Raw genomic sequence first — 15,929 nt, 5'->3', positions numbered from 1 at the left:
TTGCATACTCACTCTGACTGGCTGTGGGCGTGGAATGGTCAATTTACATGTTTGCCTATTATTAGGTAAGATTCACAAACTTGTGCAACCACAAACACAATCCAGTATTAGAACATTTTCATCAGCATTATCTCACTCCACCAAAAAATTGCATACCGTTTAATAGGCTTTTCCTGTCCCCCTCCTCACACTCCTAGTTAGCCCTATGAGATCACTAATCTACTTTCTATCTCTATAGATTTACCTATTCTGAAAATTTCATATAAATGAAGTCATACAATTAAATGGTCTTTTTCTTTCAGTTAGCACCGAGGTTGGCAAACTGTGGCTCACAAGCCACATGCGGCTCTTTGGCCCCTTGAGTGTGGCTCTTCCACAAAATACCAAGGCCTGGGCAAGTCTATTTTGAAGAAGTAGCGTTAGAAGAAGATTAAGTTTTAAAAATTTGGCTCTCAAAAGAAATTTCAATCGTTGTATTGTTGATATTTGGTTTTGTTGACTAATGAGTTTGCCGACCACTGAGTTAGAATAATGTATTCAAAGCTCAACCATGTTGTAGCATGTTGTGCTTCATTTCTTTTCATTGTTGATAATATTCCATTGTATAGATATACTACATTTTGCTTAGCCATTCAAGAACTGACTGTCGATTTGCCTTGCTTACACTTTTAATTATGAAAAATTCTACTAAAAGTATTTATACACACATTTTTGTGTGAATACTAGTATATGTTTTCATTTCTCAGCTATAAAACTGGGAGTAGAATTGCAGAGTCATAAGATAACTCCATGTTTAATCTTTTAAGCAACCACAGGAACTGCTGGAGTGTTTTCCAAAGGTGCTGAACAACTTTCTATTCCTACCAGCAACATATGAGGGTTCTAATTTCTCCCCATCTGCAGCTACTCTGTTGTTATCTGTATCTTTTTTTTTATTGTAGCCACCTAGAGGGAGTGAAATGTATCTCATTACAGTTTTGGTTTATAGTTCTGTAATGATTAATGATGTTGAGCATCTTTTCATGTGTTTATTGACCATTTGTATATCTTCTTTGGAGAAAAGTCTATTCAAATCCTTTGCTGATTTTTCATCTGGGGTATTTGTCTATTTATTAATGAATTATAGAGTTCTTTATATATTCTAGATAAAGTCCCATATAAGATGTATAATTTGTAAATATTTTCTCCTTTTCCATGGGTTGTCTATTCATTAGGTTTTTTAAGAGAATTTTTATAAGAGTTTATTTGAGCCAAACTGATGACATATGCTGGGGAACAAGTCTCAAATGCTCCAGAAAATAGCAGTTTTGTAGCTTATTATTTACTTTCTTGATGGTGGTCTTTGAAGCACAGAAGTTTTAAAATCTGATGAAATCCAATTTATCTTGTTGCTTTTAGTTTTGGTGTCTAAGGTCATAAGGATTCTTCTAAGAGTTAGAGTTTTATACATTTAAGGCTTTGATCCATTTTATACAAATACACTATATGGTATAAGGTAAGGGTCTAACTTTTGCATGTGCATATCTGTGTTGGAAAGACACTCCTTTGTGTTTCTACTTTACTCTCACACTTCTACCATTCTCAAAACACTTCTGACACCAGATGTGTGGGCTTTTCACACAGTAAGCTGTTTTCCTATACACCAGCTGGGTGTCCTATGATTCAATTCAATTCTGACACTCTACTTGGAGTGATCATCAGATATCCACAAGTTAAGGGCTCAATTCCACAACACTACCCCTATTTCAGATGCCAATCACAAGTCTTCAGCTGCAACCCATACTTCTGAGGAACCAGCTGTAATTGGGTTTCCCATTACCCCCTCCTTGGGTTCTTAAATTTGCTAGAATGGCTCTCAGAATTCAGGGAGACACTTATGATTACCAGTTTATTACAAAGAATATAATAAAGGCTATGCATAAACAGCCAAATTTAGAGATAACATAAAGTATTTGGGAAGGGGCACGCAAAACTTCATGCTCTCCAAGTGCACTACTCCCAACTGAGAAGCACTTCAATCCCAGTACTTCTGAAATTTTAATGGAGGCTTCATCAATAAGCATGATTGATCATTAACTTAACCTCCAGCCAATTCAGCTGTCCTAGCACCACTTCTTTCCCTGTTTAATTGCCTTGGCTTCCTTGTCAAAAATCAATTGACCATGTGTAACAAGTAATTCTGGATTTTCAATTCTATTTCATTGATCCATAATTCTATCCTTATGCCAGTACTACCATGTCTTGGTTACTGTCACTTTATAAATTTTGAAGTCAGGAAGCTTTAAGACTCCAACTTGGTTGTTCTTTTGAACCATTTTTAATTATTTGGGGTCCTTTGCAATTCCATATTGATTTTATTATTAGCTTATCCATTAGAAGCCAGCTGGGATTTTGGTAGAATTGTGTTCAATCTGTAGATCAATTGAGGAATCTTAAAATCTCAACAATATTATCTGCAATCTACAAACCTATCTTTTCATGTATTTAGATCTTTATTTTTTCAACTGTTCTATAATTTTTAGAAAATAAGTTTTGTATTTCTTTTGTTAAATTTATTCCTATATATTTTATTATTTTTGATGCTATTATAAATGGAATTGTTCTGTTAATTTCATTTTGGATTATTCATTACCAGTGTCTAAGTAATATAAATGATTTTTGTATATTTATCTAATTCCCTGCAATCTTGCTGAACTTATTTATAAGTTCTAATAATTTTTTAGTGGATTCCCTAGGATTTTCCATATGGAAGATCATGTAATCTGCAACTAGAGATAGTTTTACTTCTTTCCAATCTGGAAGCAATTTATTTCATTTTCTTGACTTGAATAGAAGGGATAAGAGCAGAAATCCTTGTTATGTTTTTCATCTTTGGAGGACAGACCCAGTCTTTTACCATATTAACTGTGGGTCTTTTTTTTTTTTTTTTTTTTTTAAAGATGCCTATTTTCAGGGTGAGGAAGTTCCTTACTATTCCTAGTTTGTTTAGTATATTTATCATGAAGGGGTACTGGATTTTGTAAAATAGGTCATGTGTTGTTTTGTTTTTTTAATCTAAATCTTTAATGCTATCAATGTATTGATTTTTGGTACATGTGCAATAGACGATGCTATATATTCCAGTTATATCCTAGAGATGCCAAAGTCTTTCTTCTGGATTGGTGCGTTGAGGGCTGCACTGATACTGAGACCCAGGACCAGTCTGGTGTCTGCTGAATCAATAATCCCATCATCCCATAGCCCTGCACTGGAATAATAAGGGTTTCCTTCCTCTACAGACTTAATGATGGGCTCTTTTAAAGCAGCTTCCTCGGCCCTTGAGAACATTTTCTTCTTCTCCTCTTCTTAAAAAATACTCTCAGCATTTCATATATTACTGGCTTGACACTGATGAATGCCTTTAGCTTTTACTTATCTGTGAAGCTCTTTATTTGACCTTCAATTCTGAATGATAGCTTTGCTGGGTAGAGTAATCTCGGTTGTAGGTTCTTGCTATTCATCACTTTGAATATTTCTTGCTAATCCTTTCTGCCCTGCATAGTTTTTGTTGAGAAATCAGCTGACAATTGTATTGGGTGCTCTCTTGTAGGTAACTAACTGTTTTTCTCTTGCTGCTTTTTAAAAATATATATATTTTATTGATTTTTTATATAGAGGAAGGGAGAGAGATAGAGAGCTAGAAATGTCTATGAGAGAGAAACACCAACCAGCTGCCTCCTGCACACTACCTACCGGGGATGTGCCCACAATCAATGTACATGCCCTTGACCGGAATCGAACCTGGGACCTTTCAGTCTGCAGACCGGCGCTCTACCACTGAGCCAAACCGGTTTCGGCTGCTCTTGGCATTTTAATTATGATGTGTCTTGTGTGGTCCTCTTTGGATTCCTTTTGTTTGAGGTTCTGTGCCCTTCCTGGACTTGTAAGTCTATTTCTTTCACCAGATGAGGGAAGTTTTCTGTCATTATTTCTTCAAATATGTTTTCAGTATCTTGCTCTGTCTTTTCTTCTAGCACCCCATAATTCTGATGTTGGTATGCTTGAAGTTGTTCCAGAGGCTCCTTACACTATCTTCATATTTGTGGATTCTTTTTGCTTTTTGGGTGTTTTTTGCTCCTTTTTATTTCAAATCTTTGACTTAAAAAAAATATATATATATATATATATATAATCAATTTTTTACAGGGAGGAAGAGAGGGATAGAGAGTTAGAAACTTGGATGAGAGAGAATCATCAATCAGCTGCCTCTTGCACACCCCCTACTGGGGATGTGCCTGCAACCAAAGTACATGCCCTTGACCGGAATCGAACCTGGACCTTTTAGTCTGCAGGCTGATGCTCTATCCACTAAGCCAAACCGGTTTCGGCTTGACTTGCTTCTTGCGATCCTCTAGTCTGCTGTTGGATCTCTGTATATTATTTATTTCAGTCAGTGTATGCTTAATTCCTAGTTGGTCCTTTTTCATATCCTTTAGGTTCTCACTAAATTTATCAGCCTTTTCTAGAAAACTCTTGAAACACCTTATAACCGTGGTTTTGAACTCTATATCCAGTTGTTTGCTTTCCTCCAGTTCTTTCATTTGTGACCTATTTCTTTGTCTCTGCATTTTGGCTGCTTCCCTGTGTGATAGAGTGCTTTGTTTGCTAGGTGTCCTATAGGGCCTAGTGGCTCAGCCTTCCCAGTTACCTGAGGTGGACATGCTTGGTGCACCCCTTTGTGGGCTGTGTGCATAGTTTTGTTATAGCTAAGCCTTGATTAATGTTTGTATCACTGGGAGGAATTGACCTCCAGGCCAATTAGCTGTGTCTACTATGAAAGAACTTCTTTGCTGGAGACACCCTATGAGACAAGACTTGAAAAATCCTCTGTGGCCGAAACCGGTTTGGCTCAGTGGTAGAGCGTCGGTCTGTGAACTGAAAGGTCCCAGGTTCGATTTCAGTCAAGGGCATGTACAATACATTGGTTGCGGGCACATCCCTGGTAGGGGGTGTGCAAGAGGCAGCTGGTCGATGTTTCTCTCTCATCGACGTTTCTAGCTCTCTATCCCTCTCTCCTCCTCTGTAAAAAAATCAATAAAATATATTTAAAAAGAAAAATCCTCTGTGCTGGGGAGGAGGAAAAGCCTCTGTGCTCAGCTTGGATGGGGCAGAGTCTCAAGGAGGAGCAGACAGCAATGGCTTCCCACCAGCCCTTCCCTAAGAGGCCCCTGGGTCTCAGTGTCCCGCGGTAATCGCTGCAAGCACCTCTGAGAGAAAGCCACCCATTGCCAGACAGTCCATTTTCTCCCTCTATGAGTCTGGGTCCCCAGAGTCTCGCCTAGAACTGGAGTTCAGAGCCATCGGGAGCTTTTGTCTCCTTCCTGGTTTAAAAAGCCAGAAATTTGCTAGCCCTCTCCACGCTCACGCACCTGAGTACCTCTGCCTTCTACAGCTCCTCCGAGTCTCGGTGTGCTTTTCTCTTCCCTTCTAGTTGTAAAATTTCCACTCAGCCAGCCTTCCTGTGGTTCCGGATGATGTCTGTTTCGTCTTTTAGTTATAGTTTTGAAATTGTTATGCAAGGCAGCAGCTTAGGTAAATACCTATGCCGCCATCTTGGTTTCTCCTCTGTGTGTTTCTATTGACATAATCATGAAGCTTTTAAAGTCATTTGTTCTATTGATATAGTGCATTATATTGATTTTCATGTTTTCAGCCAACTTGGATTCCAGACATAAATCCCACTTAGAATAAACCTTTACATATATTGCTGAATTCTGTTTGCTAGTGTTTTGCTGAGGATTTTTGCATCTATACTCATAAAAGACATTGTATTTTTCCTTTTTTCTAAAATCTTTGCCTAGATTTGGTATCAGTGTAATATTGGCCTCATATAATGGATTAGAAAATGTCCCCTCCTTTCCTTTTCTTTCTTTCTTTCTTTCTTTTGAAGACCTTATTTTTAAAAATTGGTTTTTAATTTTCCTTTAAATGTTAGATTTCTTTAGTGAAACCATCCAGGCCTGGGCTTTCCACAGTAGGTAGGCACTTTTCATTATAATTATTTTAAATTTAATCTCTTTACCTGTTATGTTTATTCAGATTTTCTATTTCTTCATAAACCAGTTCCCATAGCTTATGTCTTTCTAGGAATTTGTCCATGTCATCTAAATTATTTAATTTGTTGCCATGTAGTCCATATTTTCTTATAATATTTTTTATTTCTGTAAGATTAGTAGAAATATCTTCTCTTTCATTTCTTTAGTTCTAGACTATTTGGTTCTTTTTCTAATTTCAATCTTTTTGGTAAAGTACTCCTTTTATTCATTGATTTTATTCCTGCGCTCATTGAACTGCCTTTCTGAATTTTCTTGTATCTTGTTAAGTTTCTTCATCACTAAAATCTTGAGTTTTCTTGCCCTAGCTGGTTTGGTTCAGTGGATAGAGCATCAGCCTGCAGGCTGAAAACATCCTGGGTTTGATTTTGGTCAAGGGCACATGCCCAGGTTGTGGGCTCAACCCCCAGTAGGGGCTGTGCATGAGGCAGCCGACCAATGATTCTCTCTCATCATTGATGTTTCAATCTCTCTCCCTCTCCCTTTCTCTTTGAAATAAAAAATATATATATTTTAAAATCTTAAATTCTCTTGTTATTTAAATCACAGTCTTACATGACTTTGGTTTCTTGAGACTGTCATTTTCTTTCTGTTACCATGTTACCTTGGTTATTTCATGGTATTTGATGGATTGTTCCCTTGCCTGTGCATTTGAAGTAATGAACTCATACTTATTTAGATACCATTTTGATTTTAACAATTCAGCAGGTTGAAAGAGGTTTTTCTTTTGTTTTCCAGTAGACAGTGCTATAGCACAAGTTTCTGCACTACAATGTGTGTTTGGGGAGGGTGTTTCTCTGCTCTGGTGGTTGTTGCCTGGGTGACCAGAGTGGTGGGTATCCCTGCTTTTCCAGGTCCTCTTAGTCTCTGGATAGCACCACCTTTTTGGGGATATAGGGAAGCTGGGTTTGTGCGTCCTCAGTACTGCTACCTTGTTCCTTAAGGTTGTTGGTATTGCTGTGCTGTAGCTACTACCGGTATCTGACTCAATATTGGGGAGTAAGGAGCAAGATTCTTGGGCACATATTCTCTTTCTGCCCTTCTTACCTTTCTCTCCTCTATACGTTCAAATAAACTCACCTTCAGATGTACCAATCCATGGATCTCTCAGCCATGTTTGTGAGTTAAGCAGAAGAACAACTTTGATTGTAGATCTCTGACTTGTAAATCTGAGAGATACAAAGTCTGAGAGGATGCTGACTTCCTCATTCCTAATTTTAGTAATGTGAGTCTTATTTTTTCTTGGTCTGTCTAGCTAAAGCTTTGTGTCAACTTTGTTCGTTTTTTTAAAGAACTAATTTTTGGTTTTGTTTTCCCCCATTGTTTTACTATTCTCAACTTCATTAATTTTCTGTAATCTTTATTATTTCCTTCCTCTGCTTCTTTTATGCTTAATTTGCTTTTCTCTTTCTAGTGTCATAAAGTAAAAGGATGGATTATTTATTGGTAATCTTTCTGGCTTCTTAATATAGGAATTTACAGGTATAAATACCTTCTAAACACTGCATAAGCTACATCTTGTAACTTTTGAATCTATAGAAAATCACTTTGGAAGGGTCATTAATGCCACACACCATACAGAATAATCTATTATTTTTCTTTAAAGGAGACACCAGACGGATGCAAAAGAAAAACAACACTGGCAAAATTAAATTTCAACTCTGCCACTTAATTATGGGACCTTGAGAAAGTTTCAGTTTTGTCAGAAGAGCCATTGAGAATATTGAATAAGGTGATATATTTACAAAGCATGTACTTAATCAACTATTCATTCTCCCTTACTAACAGCACCCAAATTTCTCTTAAGGAATTATCTTCCTCAATTGTGTATCTACTGTCTCAATGGACTTGACCTCTATTTCTGGAATATCTATTCTAATTTCAGTGATCTATATGTCTATCTCTTTGCTAATACCACAGTGTTGATAATGGTAGCTTTGTACTGAGTTTTAATTCATGTAGTTTGATTTTTCTAACATATTTCTTTTTCAAAATGTTCTGGCTATTCCAGGTCCTTGGCCTTTCTATAGAAATTTTAGAATCAGTTTCTCTATAACTACAAAAACAGTGCTTTGGGATATTTATTGATGATGTGTTAAATCTATAGGTCAGTTTGGAGAGAATGAATGACTTTATAGTGAACCTTCCAATTCATGTATATGAGATGTCTCTCCGTTTTAATGTTCTTTGATTATTTTTAATTGGGGTATATAGTTTTCAGCATGGAGATACATGTTTTAAGTATTTCATTTTTAGGAGCCATTGTAAATTTTTTAAAATACAAATTTCAATTTTTACCATTAACATATAGAAGTATGATTGCTTTTTGTGGATGACCTTGAATCACCTGCTACACTCATTTATTCTAGAAAATTCTGTGTGGATTCCTTGGGATTGTTTACATAAATAATCATGTCATTGCAAATAGGAACAGTCTATTTCTTCCTTTCCAATCTATATGCCACTATTTCTTTTAAATGCTTTGCCGCACCACACTCATTCTCTTCTAATTCAGGGTTTCTGATGACATAAATGTTAGACCTTATGATACTATCAGAGGTTCCCAAGACTATTTATTTATTTTTTAATCTTTTGTTGTTGTTGTTGTTCCAACTGGTTTTCTGTGGGGGGTTTTTTCTTTTCTTTTTTCAATCAGGTGTACAAAGTATTTTTGGCTTAAGTGCGGCATAAGGCCTATGGGTGTTTTGTTTTGTTTTTAAATTTCCGAATAGATCATTTCTATTAATCTATTTTCAAGTTCACTGATTCTTTCATCTGTCATGTCTACTCTATTGAGCCAATCCAGCAATTTTTAAATTTCCATTATTGTATATCTCAGTTCTAAATTTTCATTTAGTTCTTGTTTATCTTCTATTTCTTTGCTGAGTTGTTGTTGTTTTTTTGTTTTTTTTGTTTTTTTAATCTTTCCACTCATTCAAAGCTGAGTAATCCTAGATTGCATTCTGGACATTTTAAAATTCTTTTTTATTATTTTATTCTGGACATTTTAAATATTATGTTGAAACTCAAGTTCTTATTTAAATCCCACTGAGAATGTTTGTTGAGTTTTGGGGGTTTTTTTAAGCCAGTAATTGACCCAGTTGGGTTCATACTTCAAGTTCTGACATGTCTTCTGTGGGTTGTGTTTCCAATTTCAATTCAGTTAAGTGTTTCATAACTGTCCCACATAGTGTCCAGATTGGGGGTTGGGAGGTGGTCTATCCCATAATTCCATCCTCAACATTTTCTTATGCTGTTTAGAATCAGGTTCACATATGCAAAACTTGGAAGTCAGCTCAGCAGTCCATAAGCAGCTTTAAGTGGTTTCCCTGAAATCTTCTGGTTCCCTAGGAAGGGGTTTTTTGGCCTTCCAATAGAAAGCTGGGCTTCATTAACCACACTCTGCTGTGTACTTCCCAAGACTGTGTCTGAAGTCAGGGGCCAGGATGAGCAATAGAAGAGCTAAGAGAGAAGAAAAGCAATGGAATTTGCTCCATTCTCTTAAGACCATAGTTCCCTCAATTTAAGAGGAAGGTGCCTCTCCCTCTGAGATTTAGGCTCCTGCCTGACCCTGTTGAGACCACTATAGTCACTGCCAAGGATTGTTTGAGGCCTAGGGTGCAAGAGAATGAAGAAAAGGAAAAAAAGAAGAAAAAAGAAAAAGATGTGGGATTGCCACATTTTCTCTGAGCATTACGCTTTCCAGCTCCTTGAGTCAGAACTAAAGGACTTCTCCTGGTGCTTTTCTGTCGAAGTTAATAATGCTTATTTCCAAGTTTCAGGAAATGAGCATTATATGTTAAGTTCAGGCGGGGGCATACCGGAAGAAAAAAATGGTAAACTCACCGCCAGTTCACTGGTACTTTGAATTCTGGTCTTCTTCCCCAATATGCCTCCTACTATTTATTTTTTGAGTCCTCAAATAGCCACTCCAAGCATTCTGTCCAGGTTTTATAGCTGCATTCAGTGGGAGAGACAGGGTGAAGTATGCTTACTCCATCTTATCTGGAACCAAAACCTGGACTACTGTTTTTCATAACAGGCTTTGTAGAGCTAATTGATTAAACTATTTGTATAACTTTGAGTATAAATTAAAATTTTTAAATAACTCCTGTAATAATATTATCTAGGAAAAAGGAACAGGCAATCTAGTAGAATCACATTTTTTTAAGCATACATATTTTTGGATATTACATGCTTAAGGGGGAAAAAAAGTGAAGCTCTTAATTGTATAATACTTTGCTTTGTTTCTTTAAATCTTAGATTACCTGTGGATTTTTAGAAATACTATGCCTATTATAAAATTATTTTAAAGGAATAAAAAAGAGTAGGAATTATCCAAATCATAAAAGAGAGGAAGCAGATTTGCAGATCAGAGGCTATAAAATGTTTAGGAACTGAAAAAAACATGCTATGTTAAGGTGGGTAAACTTTACCTGAGAAAAGAAAGGCCCTGAAATATTTTAGCAAAGATGGGGGAGTGACATGATCCAATCGATATATTTGAAGGATCACTCCTGCTGCAGAACATAAAGGTGCACAGGAAATGAATCTTAACTGTCTGAATCTAAGGAGTCACAAAAAGTTGTAGAACAGTAACATATGATTCTATATGCTATTGGGGGATATGGGTAAGGGAGGGAGATTTTTTTTAATTTTAATTTTAGAGAGGGAAGAAGAAAGAGAGGGAGAGAAAAATGTCAATGTGAGAGACACATGGATTGGTTGCCTCCCCTAAATACCCCATGCAGGGTTATAACCCACAACTTAAATTGTGCCCTGACCGGGAATCAAACCCATGAGCTTTTGGTGCATGGGACGATGCTCCAACCTACTTGATCCATACCAGCCATGGCAATGGAGGAAGATTTTATAGATATACACAATCACATCATCATATATGTCATGCATTATATATATATATATATATATGTGTGTGTGTGTATGTGTGTGTGTGTGTGTGTGTGTGTGTGACATATATAATAAGGTTATATATGAATGCATATAATGTGATTATATAAATGTGTGAATAGGTATATTTATAGTATGTATTGCATGTTTCTGGAAAAACCACAAGAAACTAGTAACAATGCTTAACTTTGCAGGAGAAAGAGTGGCTAAGAAAAAAGAAACTTACTTTTTACTTTATTCTTCTATTTGAGTTTCAAATTTTTTTACTGTGAACATTTACAGACTACAAAGGTTGTAAACAAAATGGAAGAAGATCTTATACATGCATAGATAAAAGATACATATAAGGTATTATAATAAGACAAGTATGAATGAACCTAATATTTAGCAGCACTGTTTCTAGCACATAGTAAGCACTCACACTGCTATAGATATCCCCACAAATAAGATATTATAAAGTTCACAACCCAAAACAGCTTTTTAATTCAATTACATTGCATTAATTTATCATGTATTTTTAAGCATTCAGAAATTTAAAGAGAAGATAAAGGGTAAGAATGGATTTTGAAATGTTTATAATTTTATATTACATTTTTACTATAAAAAAGTTGACATTATTCTTTTCCATTTTTTAAAATATATTTTATTGATTTTTTACAGAGAGGAAGGGAGAGGGATAAAGAGCTAGAAACATCAATGAGAGAGAAACATTGACCAGCTGCCTCCTGCACACCCCCCACTGGGGATGTGCCCGAAACTAATGTACATGCCCTTGACCAGAATGAAACCTAGGACTCCTCAGTCTGCAGACCGATGCTCTATCCACTGAGCCAAACCAGTTTTGGCTATTCTTTTCCGTTTTTAAGCACCAGAGAGAGTTTATAAAGGAAAAAAGTAAAAGATCCTTTATTTACAGATACCTCTAATTCCAATACCTAAACATAACCATTCCCAATGACTTCTTGAATTCTATATGATTTCAGGCTTTCTTTGTGCATATAAAAGCATATAAATGTATGTATATGTACATATAAAGACACACATATATACATTACATTCTATTTTAAGGAAATGAATTTCTGCTCCTTAAAATAATCTAGACCTAGCCCTGACCAATTTGGCTCAGTGGATAGAGTGTTTGCCTGCGAACTGAAGGGTTCCGAGTTCAATTCTGGTCAAGGGTATGTACCTTGGTTGCGGGCACATCCCCAGTAGGAGGTGTGCAGGAAGCAGCTGATAGATGTTTCTCTCTCATTGATGTTTCTAACTCTCTATCCCTCTCCCTTCCTCTCTGTAAAAAATCAATAAAATATATTTTTTTAAAATAATCTAGACCTATTCTTGTTCCTATGTGTCATTTTTCTAGGCTCAAATGGAGTAGTGAATAGACAAATCCCCAAGCTAGCAGATATGTTAAATCTCCCAATTAGGTAAGTGTTAAAGTGAACATACTGAACAAATAAGGTTCTCAGAGATCTCCTAACACTCTTAAAATATATATATATTATTGATTTTAGAGAGAAAGAGATAGAAACATCAATGATGAGAGAGAATCATTGATCAGCTGCCTCCTGCACGCCTCCTACTGGGGATAAAGCCCACAACCCAGGTATGTGCCCTTGGCCAGAATCTAATCTGGGACCCTTGAGTCCCCAGGCCGACGCTCTATCCACTGAGCCAAACTGGCTAGGGCTCTCCTAACACTCTTTAATGAAACCTTATCCAGGGCAAGCAAAATTACTTTAAGGGGGGAAAATGCCCAGGATGAAACAAACAAAAGGGCAGATGATATATTAAAGGATACAATGAGTTTATTCGTAACCTTTTAGGAACTGTCATTTGACTACTATGCTCTTGCACAAAAGGAGTTATCAGAGATCTTATAACACTTTTTGATGGAAGAGATGAATCTTCACGAGGGCAAGCAACTTTTGAATAACTTTCACAGGCAGTCTTTTATACTAGAAAGAAATTACATATTTCTTACATTCTTATGACTAGGGAAAAGGAATAGTCATACTTCATAGCAGTAGCTGAAGACTTCAAGCAGGGAAGGCAGAAGAGGTACAGTTGCTCTTCTGTAACAGTACCCCTTCTTCCCAACTCTCAGAGCTGTGTGAGTCTCCAAGGCAAAAGTAAAACCCAGAACCAATATCTCAGGTTAAAGAAAAGTCCCTGAGAGTCCAAATAAAATCACTTCTTTATGGGTCATGTTGTTGTTGTTTTTTTTCTGAACTGATATGAGGCAAAACAAATTAATTCCCAACTATTTCTACTGAGAATAATAAAACTATTTGGTTATTAAACAATGGCATTTACTTTATTATTTCTTGATATTAATAGGATCCTCCCTTGCTTTTAGAAGATTTAGATAATTTTTAAAAACAAATAAATAAATAAACCTTTAATTAATTACCTTCTTATCCAAAGTAATATTCAAGTTGGTGTTTGAAAGAACACAAGAGATACGATATGCTGATCATTCACAACATGACATAAGAGGGCTAAAAATAGCACAGAAAGGCAGGATAACTTTCTAGTCATTCAATAACGTAAGTATTGATTTTTTAAAAACTTTTTAAAAAATTCTCACTCGAGGATATGTTTATTGATTTTAGAAAGAGAAGAAGAGGGAGAGAGAAAGAGAAAGAGAAACATGAATGTGAGAGAGAAACATCAATTGGTTGCCTCCCTTACATGCCCCAACTGGAGATGGAACCCACCATCTAGGTATGTGCCCTGATTGGGAATCAAACCTGTGACCTTCAGTGAGGGCTGACGCTCTGTCCACTGAGCCAAACCAAGTAGGGTAAAATAATTTTGTTAGGTGTTTAAGACTATTATGTTTATGTTATTAAAAAAGGAATCCCTTGCCCTAACTGGTTTGGCTCAGTGGATATAGAGTGTTGGCCTGTGGACTAAAGGGTCCCAGGTTCAATTTTGATCAAGGGGCATGTACCTTGGTTGTGGGCATATTCCCGGTAGGGAGTGTGCAGGAGGCAGCTGTTCGATGTTTCTCTCTCATCAGTGTTTCTGGCTCTCTTTTCCTCTCCGTCTCCTTTCCTCTCTGTAAAAAATCAATAAAATATATTTTTTAAAAAAGGAATCCCTTCATGTAAATTATGGATTAGTTAATGACAATGTATCAATACTGGTTCACCAATTGTAAAATGTACCACACTAATGCAAGATGTTAATAATAGGGGAAGCTGGGGATTGGAGGGAATATGGGAAGCTGTACTTTGTATTCAATTTTTCTATAAACCTAAAATGGTTCTAAAAAATAAAATTAAAGAAAAACTAGAACATAGGCTTCCTCTCCAAAGAGGTCCTCTAATCCATTCTTAAAACTGGTCACTTAAAGCATTTCCACAGCCTTATTACTTCATTTTTCCAATAACACAGATCCCCCAAATTTTTCTAAAGTTTAACATACACTACTTTAATATGTTCTCATACCATTTTTTTTTTACGTGTGTGAGGGTAAGTGGCTAAGACGTTTTATGTACCAATAGATACACTTTAATTAATTCACAAAATCAACAAAGCTCTCATAGGCAAAGTAGTATCTGTCAAATATTGATATATCTCCAAACACCCCCCACAAAACTCCACAAATTCCCTAGTTGTCTGATACTTTATAAATAAATAAATAAATAAATTCTATAAAATAAAGAATATTTCCTCCTCCTCCTTCCCACTCCCTCCTCTCCTCCCGCTCCTCCTCCTCCGTCTTTGTCTTAAAAGAAGCCCTGACCTATTAGAGAGACATACTGAAGTATTTATAGATAATATATGTCTAGGATTTTTTAAATACTCCAGCATGGTAGGGTAAATGTTAAAGAAGTGAGATTTAGAAGAAACAAGGCTGAGCAAATATTAATACTTATTGAAACTGAGTACTATGTGAATGTTCATTATATGATCTCTATTTTTCATATATTTGAATTTTTCATTATAAAAAGTTAGGAAAAAATCAAATTTAAGATTTATCTATCTCACCTGCAAGATTCTAGACATGTATCAAATTTTGTTAAGATTATAATGGAAATCTAACTTTTTAAAAAGTACCTTCTGACGGTAGGTGCATGCGGTACTGCAGAATTACTAGTGATCAGAGTTAAACTCATAGAACAGAATATTTTTTCCTCTTACGCCAGAGAATATTTTTTCTTCTTAATAAGTTTTATGGTTCTATTTACCAGGAATACTTTAGATAATAATGAGTGTAGAAGTACTATCAAATAGGCCTACAGACAGGTGGTTTAGTTTTGGAAGTGACTTAAATATTCAAATACATCTGTATAAACCAAGTACAACTTAGGAATGTAGAATGAACATTAACTTACCAGACACTGAATAACTGCACAAATTAATAAGTGTAACGCAAATGAACCTATTTTTCTTGTTCTCCAAAAGCAAAATATTTCCTGTTGCACACACCAAACAAGTCAGTCCAATACTAGTGACATGACCATCAACTGCTAAAATATTCACTGCTAGTATTAGTGAAGAGAAATGGTGCGCCTGCACGTAAGGCATGAAAGAGAAATGAATGCAACACAATTATGTAATCAGTCATTAGCGAATGTTGTAGCTCGATATTAATCATCTTTTTTTTTCGATATTAATAGTCTTACCTAATAACAGATAAACATGTATATTGACTGTACCTCTGCTACACCCACAGCCAATCAGGAGTGAGTATGCAAATTAACCCAACAAAGATGTAAGGTTAATTTGAATATGTAGGGCTGGAGCCACCGGCCCCGCCGACACCTGTTATGAGGGGGAGGGAGATGGGGGGTTCAGGAATGGTGCTCCAGCCAGGAGTGAGGACTTGGCGGCTTCCAGGTAGCCAGGGAGTGGGGACTTGGCAGCTCCTGGGTGGCCGGGAGCGAAGCCAGGGAAGGAAGGCTTATTATT

At 36.2% G+C, this 15,929-nt stretch overlaps 1 protein-coding gene across 2 annotated transcripts in view; it reads right to left on the bottom strand.

Annotated features, from left to right (window-relative positions):
- TTBK2 (tau tubulin kinase 2) overlaps positions 1–15,929 on the bottom strand; it is a 134,989-nt gene that overhangs the window by 84,664 nt on the left and 34,396 nt on the right. Inside the window, exon 1 of one of the 2 annotated variants that reach the window (XM_084903074.1) lies at positions 9,939–10,933. The exons of the other annotated variant lie outside the window; for it this stretch is intronic. The gene's annotated coding sequence lies outside the window, so the exon portion shown is untranslated. Of the gene's footprint in view, positions 1–9,938; positions 10,934–15,929 lie in introns of those variants that run through there. 2 annotated transcript variants of the gene reach the window in all.

The sequence above is a fragment of the Pipistrellus hanaki genome (genome assembly GCF_964339955.1).
Source record: "Pipistrellus hanaki genome assembly, chromosome: 1".
Taxonomy (NCBI): domain Eukaryota; kingdom Metazoa; phylum Chordata; class Mammalia; order Chiroptera; family Vespertilionidae; genus Pipistrellus; species Pipistrellus hanaki.
Note: the sequence above shows the minus strand (reverse complement) of the source record. Positions and strands in the feature narration are given on the sequence as shown.